The sequence below is a fragment of the Delphinapterus leucas genome, chromosome 2 (assembly GCF_059928025.1).
Source record: "Delphinapterus leucas isolate spDelLeu-1000000601 "Yukka" chromosome 2, BTC_Dleu_Yukka2, whole genome shotgun sequence".
Classification (NCBI taxonomy): domain Eukaryota; kingdom Metazoa; phylum Chordata; class Mammalia; order Artiodactyla; family Monodontidae; genus Delphinapterus; species Delphinapterus leucas.
In genome coordinates this window covers 62647146-62659004 of record NC_143130.1, presented here as the reverse complement: position 1 = coordinate 62659004, position 11859 = coordinate 62647146, and positions in this window count along the sequence as shown.

The following is an 11859-nucleotide window of genomic DNA, read 5'->3' as shown; positions in this document are numbered from 1 at the left end:
TTTTTGAAAGTTAAATCCATCATCTCCACTTTTAAATTCCTCTCATAAAAAGGCTGTGTTTCTTCCTGTCTGTTTAAATCATATTCCACACTGAAATTGGTTATGTAACTTAGGAATGAAAACAATGTCATGCCTTACTTTTCGTATGTCTCCTGGGAGATTGCTACAGGAGGTGGAGTGGGGAATCAGTAAAGTCATAACCATAAAGCAATTTAATCTACTTTTTCTTAATTAAATGGGAAATATAAAATTCTTTTCAGTAAATGTATTAAATATAAAACACACTCCATTTCCAACTGGTTGCTAGGTAAAGCAGCAAAGACAAAGCGTCAGAGCTGGAAGGAAATATAAAGATCGACTCCTCTGATCTCTTCCATAGCCCTCTGATGAGAAACCAGACCTGGGAAGGAAGAGAGCTGCCTGGATTGCACTGAGGTTAAGTGGCTGAAGCTCAGGTCCACCTTCAGACACCAGCCTAGTGCTTTACCCATACACAGTCTTTTCTGTGTCAGAAAAGACACAGCAAACAAAATTATGGGCTTTCAAACCTAGACTCTTAAAGCAATATGCACAGCAACTAGACCAGTGTTTCTAAGTGGGGCGATTTTGCCCTTGGGGGGACTTCTGGCAACGTCTGGAGACTTTTTTTTTTTTTTACCTGTTACAGCTGAAGTGAGGGTGCTACTGGCATCTCACAAGTAGAGGCCAAGGATGCTGCTAAACATCCTACCGTGTACAGCCCTTCCTTGTCCCCAACAAAGAATAATTCAGTCCCCAAAGTCAACAGTGCCAAGATGAAGAAACCCTGAACTAGAACCAGTTTGTCAACGCTCAGCTGCATTTTAGAATCACCTGGGTGTCCGCAGACCAATGAATCAGAATCTCTAGGAGAGGGGGTCGAGCATCAATGTTTTTGGAAAGCTCTCCAGGTGATCATAATGTACCCAAAGTTTGAAAATCACTGGTTCAACCCCTACAAATTGGAAAATGAATCACACCACCAACCGAAGAAGGTATTTAGCCCTTACTATGTGTCCACCAGAAACTGGAGGAGATATAAAGCACTTCACAGCACAGTCCTTGCCTTAGGGAGCTCACAGTCTGGATGAAGAACAGACCAGGAATCACTATCATTTGTTGTGGGTTATTTAGGTGCCGAATGAAGATCCACTCCTTCGGGATCTTCATTCCCAAAGAATGAAGAGGAGGAAGGGCTTTAGCAAAGAGAAGGCAGCAAAGAGCCGTGAGAAATCAGAGGGCTCCTGAGTTGTCACCAAAGCTGAGTTTATTGGTGGGACTACTTCACTCATTTTGCATCTTTGTATACATTTACTTCTATGATCAGAAAAAGCCTTATTTTTTTCAGTCTGCTAGAATTGGGTTAACCTTTTAAGGTATGTTACTTTACCCTCCAAATTATAATTATACATGATTTAATAATATTATATATAATGTATGTGCGTTACTAAGCCCAGAGAGACTGCTTTATTGCTTTTTAAAAAAAATTATACATGCAATTCGGTGTAACTGATACATTAAGAATATAATTGTCCCCTTACAGTTATTGGGTTAATTAAACCCATCTTTCCCATTGGGAATTGTGTCCCTTAAGGATATCTTGTTCAGATTCTTTAACTTGCCTGTCATTTTTGTGGTTACAACTCCTTCACTTCACAGTATAGGACACAGTATTTAAGACATAGTCTTTTTTATTTTTAAACTAGTGTCTATTCAAAACCTGTTTCCCCTCCTCCCTAGAGGCACTGGTGGCTATAGGCAGTAGTTTTCAACTCTAAACAGACCCAACGCTGCTTGTAATAACAATTATGTGGTTAATAGCTGCTTTACTGTGTTGAAATAGAATTCATATGTAGTATAACTTATCTACATATAAAATTTTTAAAAATCAATATATATTGATTGTCCCTTCTCCCCCCATGTATTCTCCATGCTCCTATGGCCTGCTCTGGGCCCAGAGAGGCAACCTCCACAGACTGTATCCACCAGGGGTTCCTGTTGCATTAGGCCAATAGGAGGCACTGATACAAAGGCCACAGCAAAAGGAGAGAGGTGAGGGTATTTATTCCCTGCCCCACTGAGGTACCAACAGTGTTGACATATCTCTGTAGACATATAGTCACAGCTCATGTGTGTGGGGGTTAAACTAGCCTGCTAAGGCTGCCATAACCACAGGCTGTGTGGCTTCAACAACAGACATTTATTTTCTCACAGTTCTGGAGGCTGGAAGTCCAAGGTCAAGGTGCCTACAGGGTTGATTTTTGGTAAGGCCTTTCTCCTTGGCTTGAAGACAGCTACCTTCTCTGTGTCTTCACATGGCCTTTCCTCTGTCCCTGGTGTCTCCCTCTCTTCTTATATGGACACCAATCCTATTGGATTAGCGTCGCACCCTTTCATCTTTAAAGGTCCTGTCTCCAAATGCAGTCACATCCTGAGGTACTGGGGGTTTAGGACTTCAGAGTATGAATTTGGGGAGGGTATTATCTCAACATGTAAATACTTGGGAATGACTGTCCCCAGAAGACATCTTGAAGTACTGCTGTCAGCTCTTTGCACCATGAATGGGCTTGGGTACAAACGCAGATGGATACCGGGGTTTTTATCAGAGACTCAAATACCGCTAGTGGCCGTGTCATTTGGGACCTGGTTTTCTGCAATGGTGAACAACTCCTGGAAAAGTTCTAAATAAAAGGAAGCCCAACCTTCCTTTGATTTACATAGTAGTTGAATTTCTGGAAATGCAGTGTACATTAAAACCATGTAAAAACTACTTTGTTTAAAATGGAGTTTGCTTCTAGGCTCAGGTGATCATATGCAGGTCTTTTACCTACATGAATGTCCACTGGGACATTCTAAAACCATGTGGGACAAAGGACACTTATTTCTTGTGCAGAACTGTCCCAAAAATGGCAGGGCACCTAGGACCCCTGACCCTGCCCTTCAAGTGCTCCCAAAGTGCCCCCAGGGTGTGCCCCCCAAGCACAAAATTCCAGGGGATTGCAAGTGGGGTGGGGTAGTTGTGGCCTCTGCTTGCCCTCTGCTCCTTTCTGGCGTTGGAGTCTGGGAGGAGAGGTGGGATGGCAGGGGGTGAGGAGAGATCACTGTCTGTAGTGAGGATTCTCTCCTCTCTCAGGTGGTTATCATGATTCTGTGGCTCGCAGTGACGGATTAGGCAAGCCTTCTGTGGAACTCATGTGAGTTTGATGTTTTCTTTTTAAAATGATCTTTTTGAGATATAATTCACATACCAGAAAATTAAAGTGTACAACTCAACAATTTTTAGAGAGTTCTGCAACTGTCACCTCAATCTAATTTTAGAACATTTTCATCACCCCCAAATAAATCAGGGACTCAATAGCAGTCGTTATTCATACTGCACCCCCAGCCCCAGGCAACCACTAATCTACTTTCTGTCTCTGAAGATTTTGGAATCATACAATATGTGGTCTTTTGTGACTGGCTTCTTTCACTTAGCAGATTATATACAGGTTCATCCATGTTGTAGTTTGTTATCAGTACTTCATTCCCTTCTACAGCCAGATAATATTCCATTATATGAATATACCACCTTTTATTTATCCATTCATCAGTGGATGCACATTTGGATTGATTCCATGCTTTTGACTATTATGAGTAATGCTGCTGTGAACATATTATACAAGTTTTTGTGTGTATGTATGTTTTCATTTCCTCTGGGTATAGACCTAGGAGTGGAATTGCTGGGACATATATATTTCTATGTTTAACCTTTTAAGGAACTGCTAGACTGTTTTTCAAAGCAGCTCCATAATTTTACATTCCCACCAGCAGTGTATAAGGGTTTAAATTTCTCCACTTCTGCACAAATGCTTGTTATTATCTGCCTTTTTGATTATATACATACTGAGTAGGTGCGACGTGATATTTCACCGTGGCTAATGATTAGTGATGTTGAGCATCTTTTCAAGTGCTTGTTGGCCATTTGTATATATTCTCTGGATAAATGTTTATTCAGATAATTTGTCCATGTTTTAACTGGATAATTTATTTTTATAAGTAGTTTTATAAGTAGTTTTTATAAGTAGTTTTTTATAAGTAGTTTCTCAGGTATGATTCACAAGTATTTTCTCTTATTCTGTGGGTTGTCTTTTCACTTTCTTAATGGTGTCTTTGAAGCACAAAAGTTTTAAATTTTGATGCAATTCAGTTTATCTATTTTTTCTTTTGTTACTTATGCTTTGGTGTCATATCTAAGAAGGCTTTGCCCAAACCAAGGTCACAAAGATTTACTCATACAATTTCTTCTAAGAGTTTTATAGTTTCAGATCTTACACTTAGGCCTATGATCCATTTTGAGTTAATTTTTGTATATGGCTTGAGGAAGGGGTCCAACTTCATTCTTTTGCATATGGCTATCCAGTTGTCCCAGCACCATTTGTTGAAGAGACTATTCTTTCCCCACTGAATTGTCTTGGCACCCTTGTCTGTCAACATGGTTTTATTTCTGGACTCTCAATTCTACTCACTGATCTATAAGCCTATACTTATGTCAGTGCCACACTACTTGATTACTATACACATATGGGTTCTAAAATGGACCTTCCAAGGGCCTCCCCCATTTCATACTTCCCCTGATATGGGAGATCCAGCTCCTTTTCAACCTCTCTCATTTGCTCCATTGCAAACACCACAGGGATTTACCCCATATCCTCTTACTGCTGGCCCACAAAGCAAACAGTCCTCACAGATGAGATAACGAGCCCATTTTCAAGGACTTCTCAACTCATGAAAAGCTCAAGTATTCATATATGCCAAAAGATGGATGTGCAGGCTCCTTCAACACTGAGATATGGATTTGGGAGTCTCAGAAAAGTTCTCCAAGTTATGGGGGTAGTGGAAATAGTCTGGGCAAAGTGTGTAAAGAGAGAAAGCCATGGATAAAACCCCAGGTGGTGGACGAAAAGCCAATAAAAGAGTCTGAGAAGTAGTGATCAAACAGGAAGGAGAAAAATTAGAAAAGCATGGCATCATGAAAACCAAAAGAAAAAAAGCATTTTTCAGGAGGCTGCAATCAGGAGACATATGCTCAAGAAACCTTATGTAAACTCCATAGTTGAGCTTCTGTTTGGACTGTGTTGCCATAGGAATGCCAACCCAGGTGAGCAAGCAGGAAAGGGGATCCAGTTTCTCTAGTTGGAGCCAGCAATGGTTTGGATTCAAGGTTTCTGTCATCAAAACTAGATGTTTACTCTCCTGTGATCCTGTTTGCCTAGGATACTATCCTATCCCTATCATTGGTGAACTCTATTCTCTCACGCAGTTTTGAATAGAGTCACTGTACACCAAAGTGTTTCTGGTCCCTTTCTCTTCTGCCAACCTGTTCAGTTATAATGTAAACTTCATGTGATACAAATACAATTGAAAGAGAAAATATTTTTTCTGTTTTAAAAGCTCTCAAGAGGGTAGGGACAGAAACCAACAGGTAAGATAATATTGATGGGTATGGAAATTTACAAGGCAGGTTAGTAGTGGGAAGGAAGGGATTGAGAGCACAAGATGTCATCAGAATACTGAGTATCTGGAGGAGGATGGGATGGGGGTTAGGACTCAGAAAGGCAGAGACAAACTCTGGTGGCCCTACACTTTTGCTACACATGCCTATTCTAGATCATTTTATCGCCAGAACCAAAATGATCTTCTCAAAGTCAACCCGACAATCTCATACACTTGGTGGCATTACCCACTAAACTCTGAAGTGACCCACCTGGCTTCCTGCCATTACCTCCTAATTAAATCCATCTGCAGAACCAACAGTTGCTGAACGGTGTACAATCAATCTTATTGTGAGAAGGTATTTTAGGTATTTTAGGGAAGGTATTTTAATACATCTTAAATTTTGATGTATTATTGAAACTCTTCTTAAGTTTGAAATTATAACTTTGATTTAGATTCACCAATTGTTTATATCTTGCCCCATTTGCAGCCTTATTCTCTCTGTTTCCCCTCCCTCCTCCTCTCTATGCATGAACACAGACCTTTTTTCTTTTCTGAACTATTTGAAAGTAAGTTGCAGACATCATACTCCTTTCTCTTCTAAAAATACTTTGCTAAGGACAAGGACATTCTCATAAATACCCACTGTTCAACTGTCAAAATAAGGACATTTATCATTGATACAATATTAACCACAGAACATTTTCAAATGTCAGGATTGCTCCATTAACAACATTAATACCTATTTTTCCTTTCTTCAGGATCCAGTCCAGGATCACATGCTGTATCTAGCTGTCATAGTTTTTTAGTCTCTTTTAAACTAGAAGAGCTCTTTGGCCTTTTTTGTCTTTCTTGACCTTGTCATTTTTGAAGAACATAGGTCAACTAGTTTGTGGAATGTCCCTCACTTTGTTTCTGTGAGTTTCCTGTGGTTAGATTCAGACTATGTAGTGTTGACCCTTGAACAACGAGGAGGGTTAGGGGTGCCAACTCTCTGCACAGTGGAAAATCTGAGTATAATTTTCACATGGCCCTGTCTGTCAGCGGTTCCTCTGCACCCCCGGATTCAACCAACAGCGGATCATGTAGTACTGTAGTGTTCACTACTGGGAAAAAAGTCCATGTGTAAGTGGACCCCCGCAGTTCAAGTCCATGTTGTTCAAGGGTCAGCTGTATTTTTTCAGGAATACCACAAAAGTGATGGTGTGTCCTTCTCAATGACCATATCAGAAACACAATGTTGGTTTGTTCCAGTATTGGTGATGTTAACTTGGACTACTTGGTTAAGGTGGTGTCCACCAGGTTTCTCAGCTATAGTTACTATCTTTCTCTTTATAATGAAAAAGTAGGGCTTCCCTGGTGGCGCGGTGCTTGAGAGTCTGCCTGCTAATGCAGGGGATGAGGGTTTGAGCCCTGCTCTGGGAGGATCCCACATGCCGCGGAGCAACTGGGCCTGTGAGCCACCACTACTGAGCCTGCGTGTCTGGAGCCTGTGCCCCACAATAGGGGGGGGCCACGTCAGTGAGAGGCCCGCGCACAGCGATGAAGAGTGGCCCCCGCTTGCCAAAACTGGAGGAAGCCCTTGCACAGAAACGAAGACCCAACGCAGCCAAAAATAAAAATAATTAAAAGAAGCCTCAACATTAAAAAAAAAAAAAGTAATTTGTGTGAAGATACTTTGAAACTGTAAATATAATGTTCCTCATCAAACTTTCACCTACTAGTGTTGGCATCCCTTGATGATTTTCTAACTCCAGCATTGTTTTACATTTATAAGTTGGCATTCTACTGTATGGAAGAGCGTTCCCTTCTCCCCCATTTATTTTTTAATTCATTACTTTATTTCACCATGGACTCATAGATTTTTATTTTATTCGAATGTTATAATCTATTATCATGATTTATTTTGATGCTTAAATTATACCATATTTGGCCAGTGGGAACCCCTATAAGCTGAGTCCAGCATCGTTTTGATATGTCCCCCTCATTCTTCTTTAAAGGAATTTTAAGAATTCCAGTTTAGTCATTTAGTTGACTCAACTGGCCTCTGGGTTTGCTCAGACCTCATGGCTAAGTCTAAGAAACAAAATGCAAATGAGATCTAACTAGCAGTAGGACTTTTCTCACAATCTGCACATTGCATTTATTTTTAAAGCATTTAAGATTGCATTATATACTTTGCATTATTTTATGCTACTAGCTTATAGTCACATTAAAAATCCAGCTCTTTCAGTATAAATTAACAGTAAAGCTTCTTAGTCATCATGGCGATTGAAATCCTGCTCCAAACTAACTTTAAGTGCTAGACAAAATACAATCCAAAACATTTAAGAATATAAATCAGAGTATAAGAGCAAGAAAGAGAAATCTCCAGGTACTAGAACAAAGAAGGAATAAAAACAAAGGAATGAACAAGGGCACGATGGTTCACAGGGGAATCACATACGGCACCTGAATATGGGCCTTAACCACTGGGGCTGAGGTCTTAATGTCAAAGAAAAGGAAAGGAGATGATGCTTCTACAGTGGGGAGCTGGCCAGGACCATGAAGGAGGCTCTCTTTGAAATGAAGACTAGAAAAACCCACTCACTGGTCTAAAAAGGAACAAGGAAGTACAGTATCTGCCAATCATGGGTAGATAAGGTCACTGATGAGAAATCAGACACCAAAACTGTGCCCATGCAGATATATGGAGTCCAAATTCACACTACTGTGAGGTACAGAAACTTCAGGCTAAGAAATTTAACACAGAAACCTGTCTAGAACTTGATAAAACCCACAGGACCTAACAAATGACATTTCTACAACCTTGGACACATGAGACTCTATGCAAACAGCTCTCACTAAATGTGAATTCAGTCAAAAGTTGCAAACCATGAGGGACAGTCAGTGGACTGACAAGTGGGAGTACACCTAGAACTAACAGAATAATCTCAAAGATACTTAAACAATATATTTAAACATCCAAAGAATTTTTTTTTAAAGAGAGACCACAAGACAAGAACAGGCTGAGACATTTAAAAAATTAGTCATTGAAACAAACTGATATTATGTCAGCTTTCTCTCCTCTTGTGTCACTAGTAACTTCAATCAGTAAATATCTACTATGTGCTAATCACATACTGGCACTGGAAACACAATGATAAAGATACAGCTGCAGTCCTCAAGAAACTTACATTCCATTCTTTTAACTTTAAGGGAGGATAACACATTGATTTCCAGATAAACTGTTATATTTTTTCTCTTTGTCATACAGGAAATTTTATAAATAAATGTTTATCATGTCTTTAAATTGAGTAGGAAAGTGGCATTAATACAAATCACCCTCATCTCTTTTCTAAGCTCGCAGTATTTGCTGTTTTGCTTTGGTGGGTTGTTTGGGAGTTAGGAGCTTTGCTGCGGTGCTGGGGTTTAAAAAGTGGAAGGGCTGCGGGCTTCCCTGGTGGCGCAGTGGTTGAGAGTCCGCCTGCCGATGCGGGGGACGCGGGTTCGTGCCCCGGTCCGGGAAAATCCCACATGCCACGAAATGGCTGGGCCTGTGCATGAGCCATGGCCGCTGAGCCTGCACGTCCGGAGCCTGTGCTCCGCCAACGGGAGAGGCCACAACAGTGAGAGGCCCGCGTACCGCAAAAAAAAAAAAAAAAAAGAAGGGTTGAAGGAGCACAGGTGGAAGACTAATTGCTATATGCCGGTGAGGTGAAATACCTGTAAACAGCTTAGTCACAGCTCAGCCTCAGCTTAGCCCAGCTTCCCTTTCCTTACCACCACGAAGGCAAGTCTACAATTAAATATAATCAAGTTTTTTTATTACAGAGTACTCTTACAAAATCAATCACTTGTATGAGGTCATTTGTTGTTAGAACAACAAAACATCAATTCAGGCAGGCCAGCAGCTGGCACAAAAAAACACCTTTGTTCATGCTTTTAGTGTATCCTTGTAGTGAGATGGTCTCTTTACCTGTGTTACCAATCACTGCTAATGGTACTACACAGCAAAAGAACGATGCTTTAAGTTCATTGGATCCTGGCCTCAGAAGAAAAGAAAAATAGAACAAAACAGAACTAGGATGATTTTTTTCGTCTAGGGTACATAAAACCAAGACTAAAGGCTATGTGATTTTTAAACAATCTCTTTAACCATTTTTAAAGTTTTATAAGTTCAAGTGGTTTACTTTCGACAGCTCATGAACTAATTTTAGTTAATTTGAAATAAAGATATGGCGAACTCTAGGTATTTCACCATACTTGTTTTCCTCTGTACTTGAATTGTCTTTTTTTCCAAATCAAATTGAGACATTTTAGTAGCTGTTCTGGTGGCTCTTAAGTAGTTGAGCTACTCACTGATATCAGTTGTAAAAAATTTCATAGCAGCCAGGAAATCTGGCCAAATATTAGACAAAAACTCAATGTTGAAATGAAGCACACTAGTTGTTATACTTGTTTCAAAAATTCGACTCTTACTGGCTTTCCCAAATCATTTTCCAAAGTTGAAAAGATCTTATGGAAGTTTAGGTAGAAATTTCTCACTTAAAAGGAAATATGGTAACACAAAAACCTAGAGCAACAATGGTGTACATTCAAAACTGCAAAGTAACCTTAAAAGGCTATATATTGTATAATTCTAACTATACGATGTTCTGGAAAAGGCAAAACTAAGGAGACAGTAAGTTTAGTGTTTGCCAGGGGTTTGGTGCAGGAGGAATGAATAAAGGCAGAGCACAGAGGATTTTAGGGCAGTGAAACTACTCTGTATAAAGGTGGATTTGTCCAAACCCACAGAATATACAAGGCCAAGAGTGAATCCTAATGTAAACTGTGGCCTTTGGGTGATAATAATGTGTCAATGTAGGCTCATCAATTGTAACAAATATACCACTCCGGTGCAGGATTTTGATAGTGCAGGGGGTTGTGCATATGCAAAGAGCAGAGTGTATGGGAAATAACTACCTTTTTGCTCAATTTTGCTGTGAATCTAAGACTGCTCGAAAAATAAATTCTGTTTAAAAAAAAACAAAACTGCAAAGGAAAGAACTAATAAGTAAGGCAAACGTGACATCATGGCTTTTACTATGAATATCCTGGCTTCCTTTAAGTTCATACCACAAACTAGAAAGTCATTTTCTGTCCTGTATATTTGCCCAATCAGAGCCACATGTGAACTGATTTGTGCAAATACTGCCAACTTTTCCATTTTGAAGTAGTACCTGAAGTCAAACAATGGAAGTAATTAAGTCCTTCAGCCAGAATCAGCTTATTCAAAAAGCCTCATTCTATCTTTACTCTCATTCCATAAGAATAAATTCAAATTATCCTAATTCTATTAAATTTTTTTTTTTTTTATATATTTTTTTTTTGCGCGGTACGCGGGCCTCTCACTGTTGTGGCCTCTCCCGTTGCGGAGCACGGGCTCCGGACGCGCAGGCTCAGCGGCCATGGCTCACGGGCCCAGTCGCTCCACATGTGGGATCTTCCCGGACCGGGGCACGAACCCGCGTCCCCTGCATCAGCAGGCGGACTCCCAACCACTGCGCCACCAGGGAAGCCCTAAAGTTTTATTTTTAAAGAGGCTTATTTAAAATTTAAATCCAAATAAAAGCCTTAAAAATAAACTTTTCTATTTTGAATTAGCAGAAGATATAGAAACTCCGTGCAAGTAGATGATGATTCTTCTCTATATGCTTATAAAAGCCAATTGTTTAATACTAAATCTTCACTTAGTAAGGATAGGCTGGGCTCTGCTGTAGTTTAAAAAACAAAAAACCAAAACACACACACCAAAATCTTAGTAGCTTAACATAATAAAAGTCTATTTTTTGATCATGCAAAGTCCACTGATGGTCCAACTGACCTCCATGTGGTCACTCAGAAATCAAGACTACTTTGATCTTGTGGCTTCACCATTTCAAGTGAGGCATCCTCTACAATGCCATGGCAAAGGTTTGTCACTGGCCTGGTCTGGGAGTGACACATACTACTTCTACTCACATTTAACTGGTCAGAACTAGCCCTTGCTCACCCACATGGGGGCTGGAAAGTGTAATTTTCTTTATGCCAGGAACTGAAGGAGTACAGATATTTGTGACCGCTAATAATGTCACCAAAATTCTTATATCTGCATGAAATCAAGACAATGTAGAATGCTAACTCTTAACTCATTAAGATTAAAAATAAAAGCCATATCCAATGATCTAACAATTCTGGTATAGATTTTGGAGAATCTAGTGAGAAAAACAAATGGTTAGTATGCTAATCAAACTGGTTATTCCAAATATCCCAACTTCAATAAGTCTGACAAGTAGCAGATGAGTGATAATAGTATATCTTTAATTCTTAAAAGGCTAGACAGGTATTGTGTAAGTAAGTTAAAAT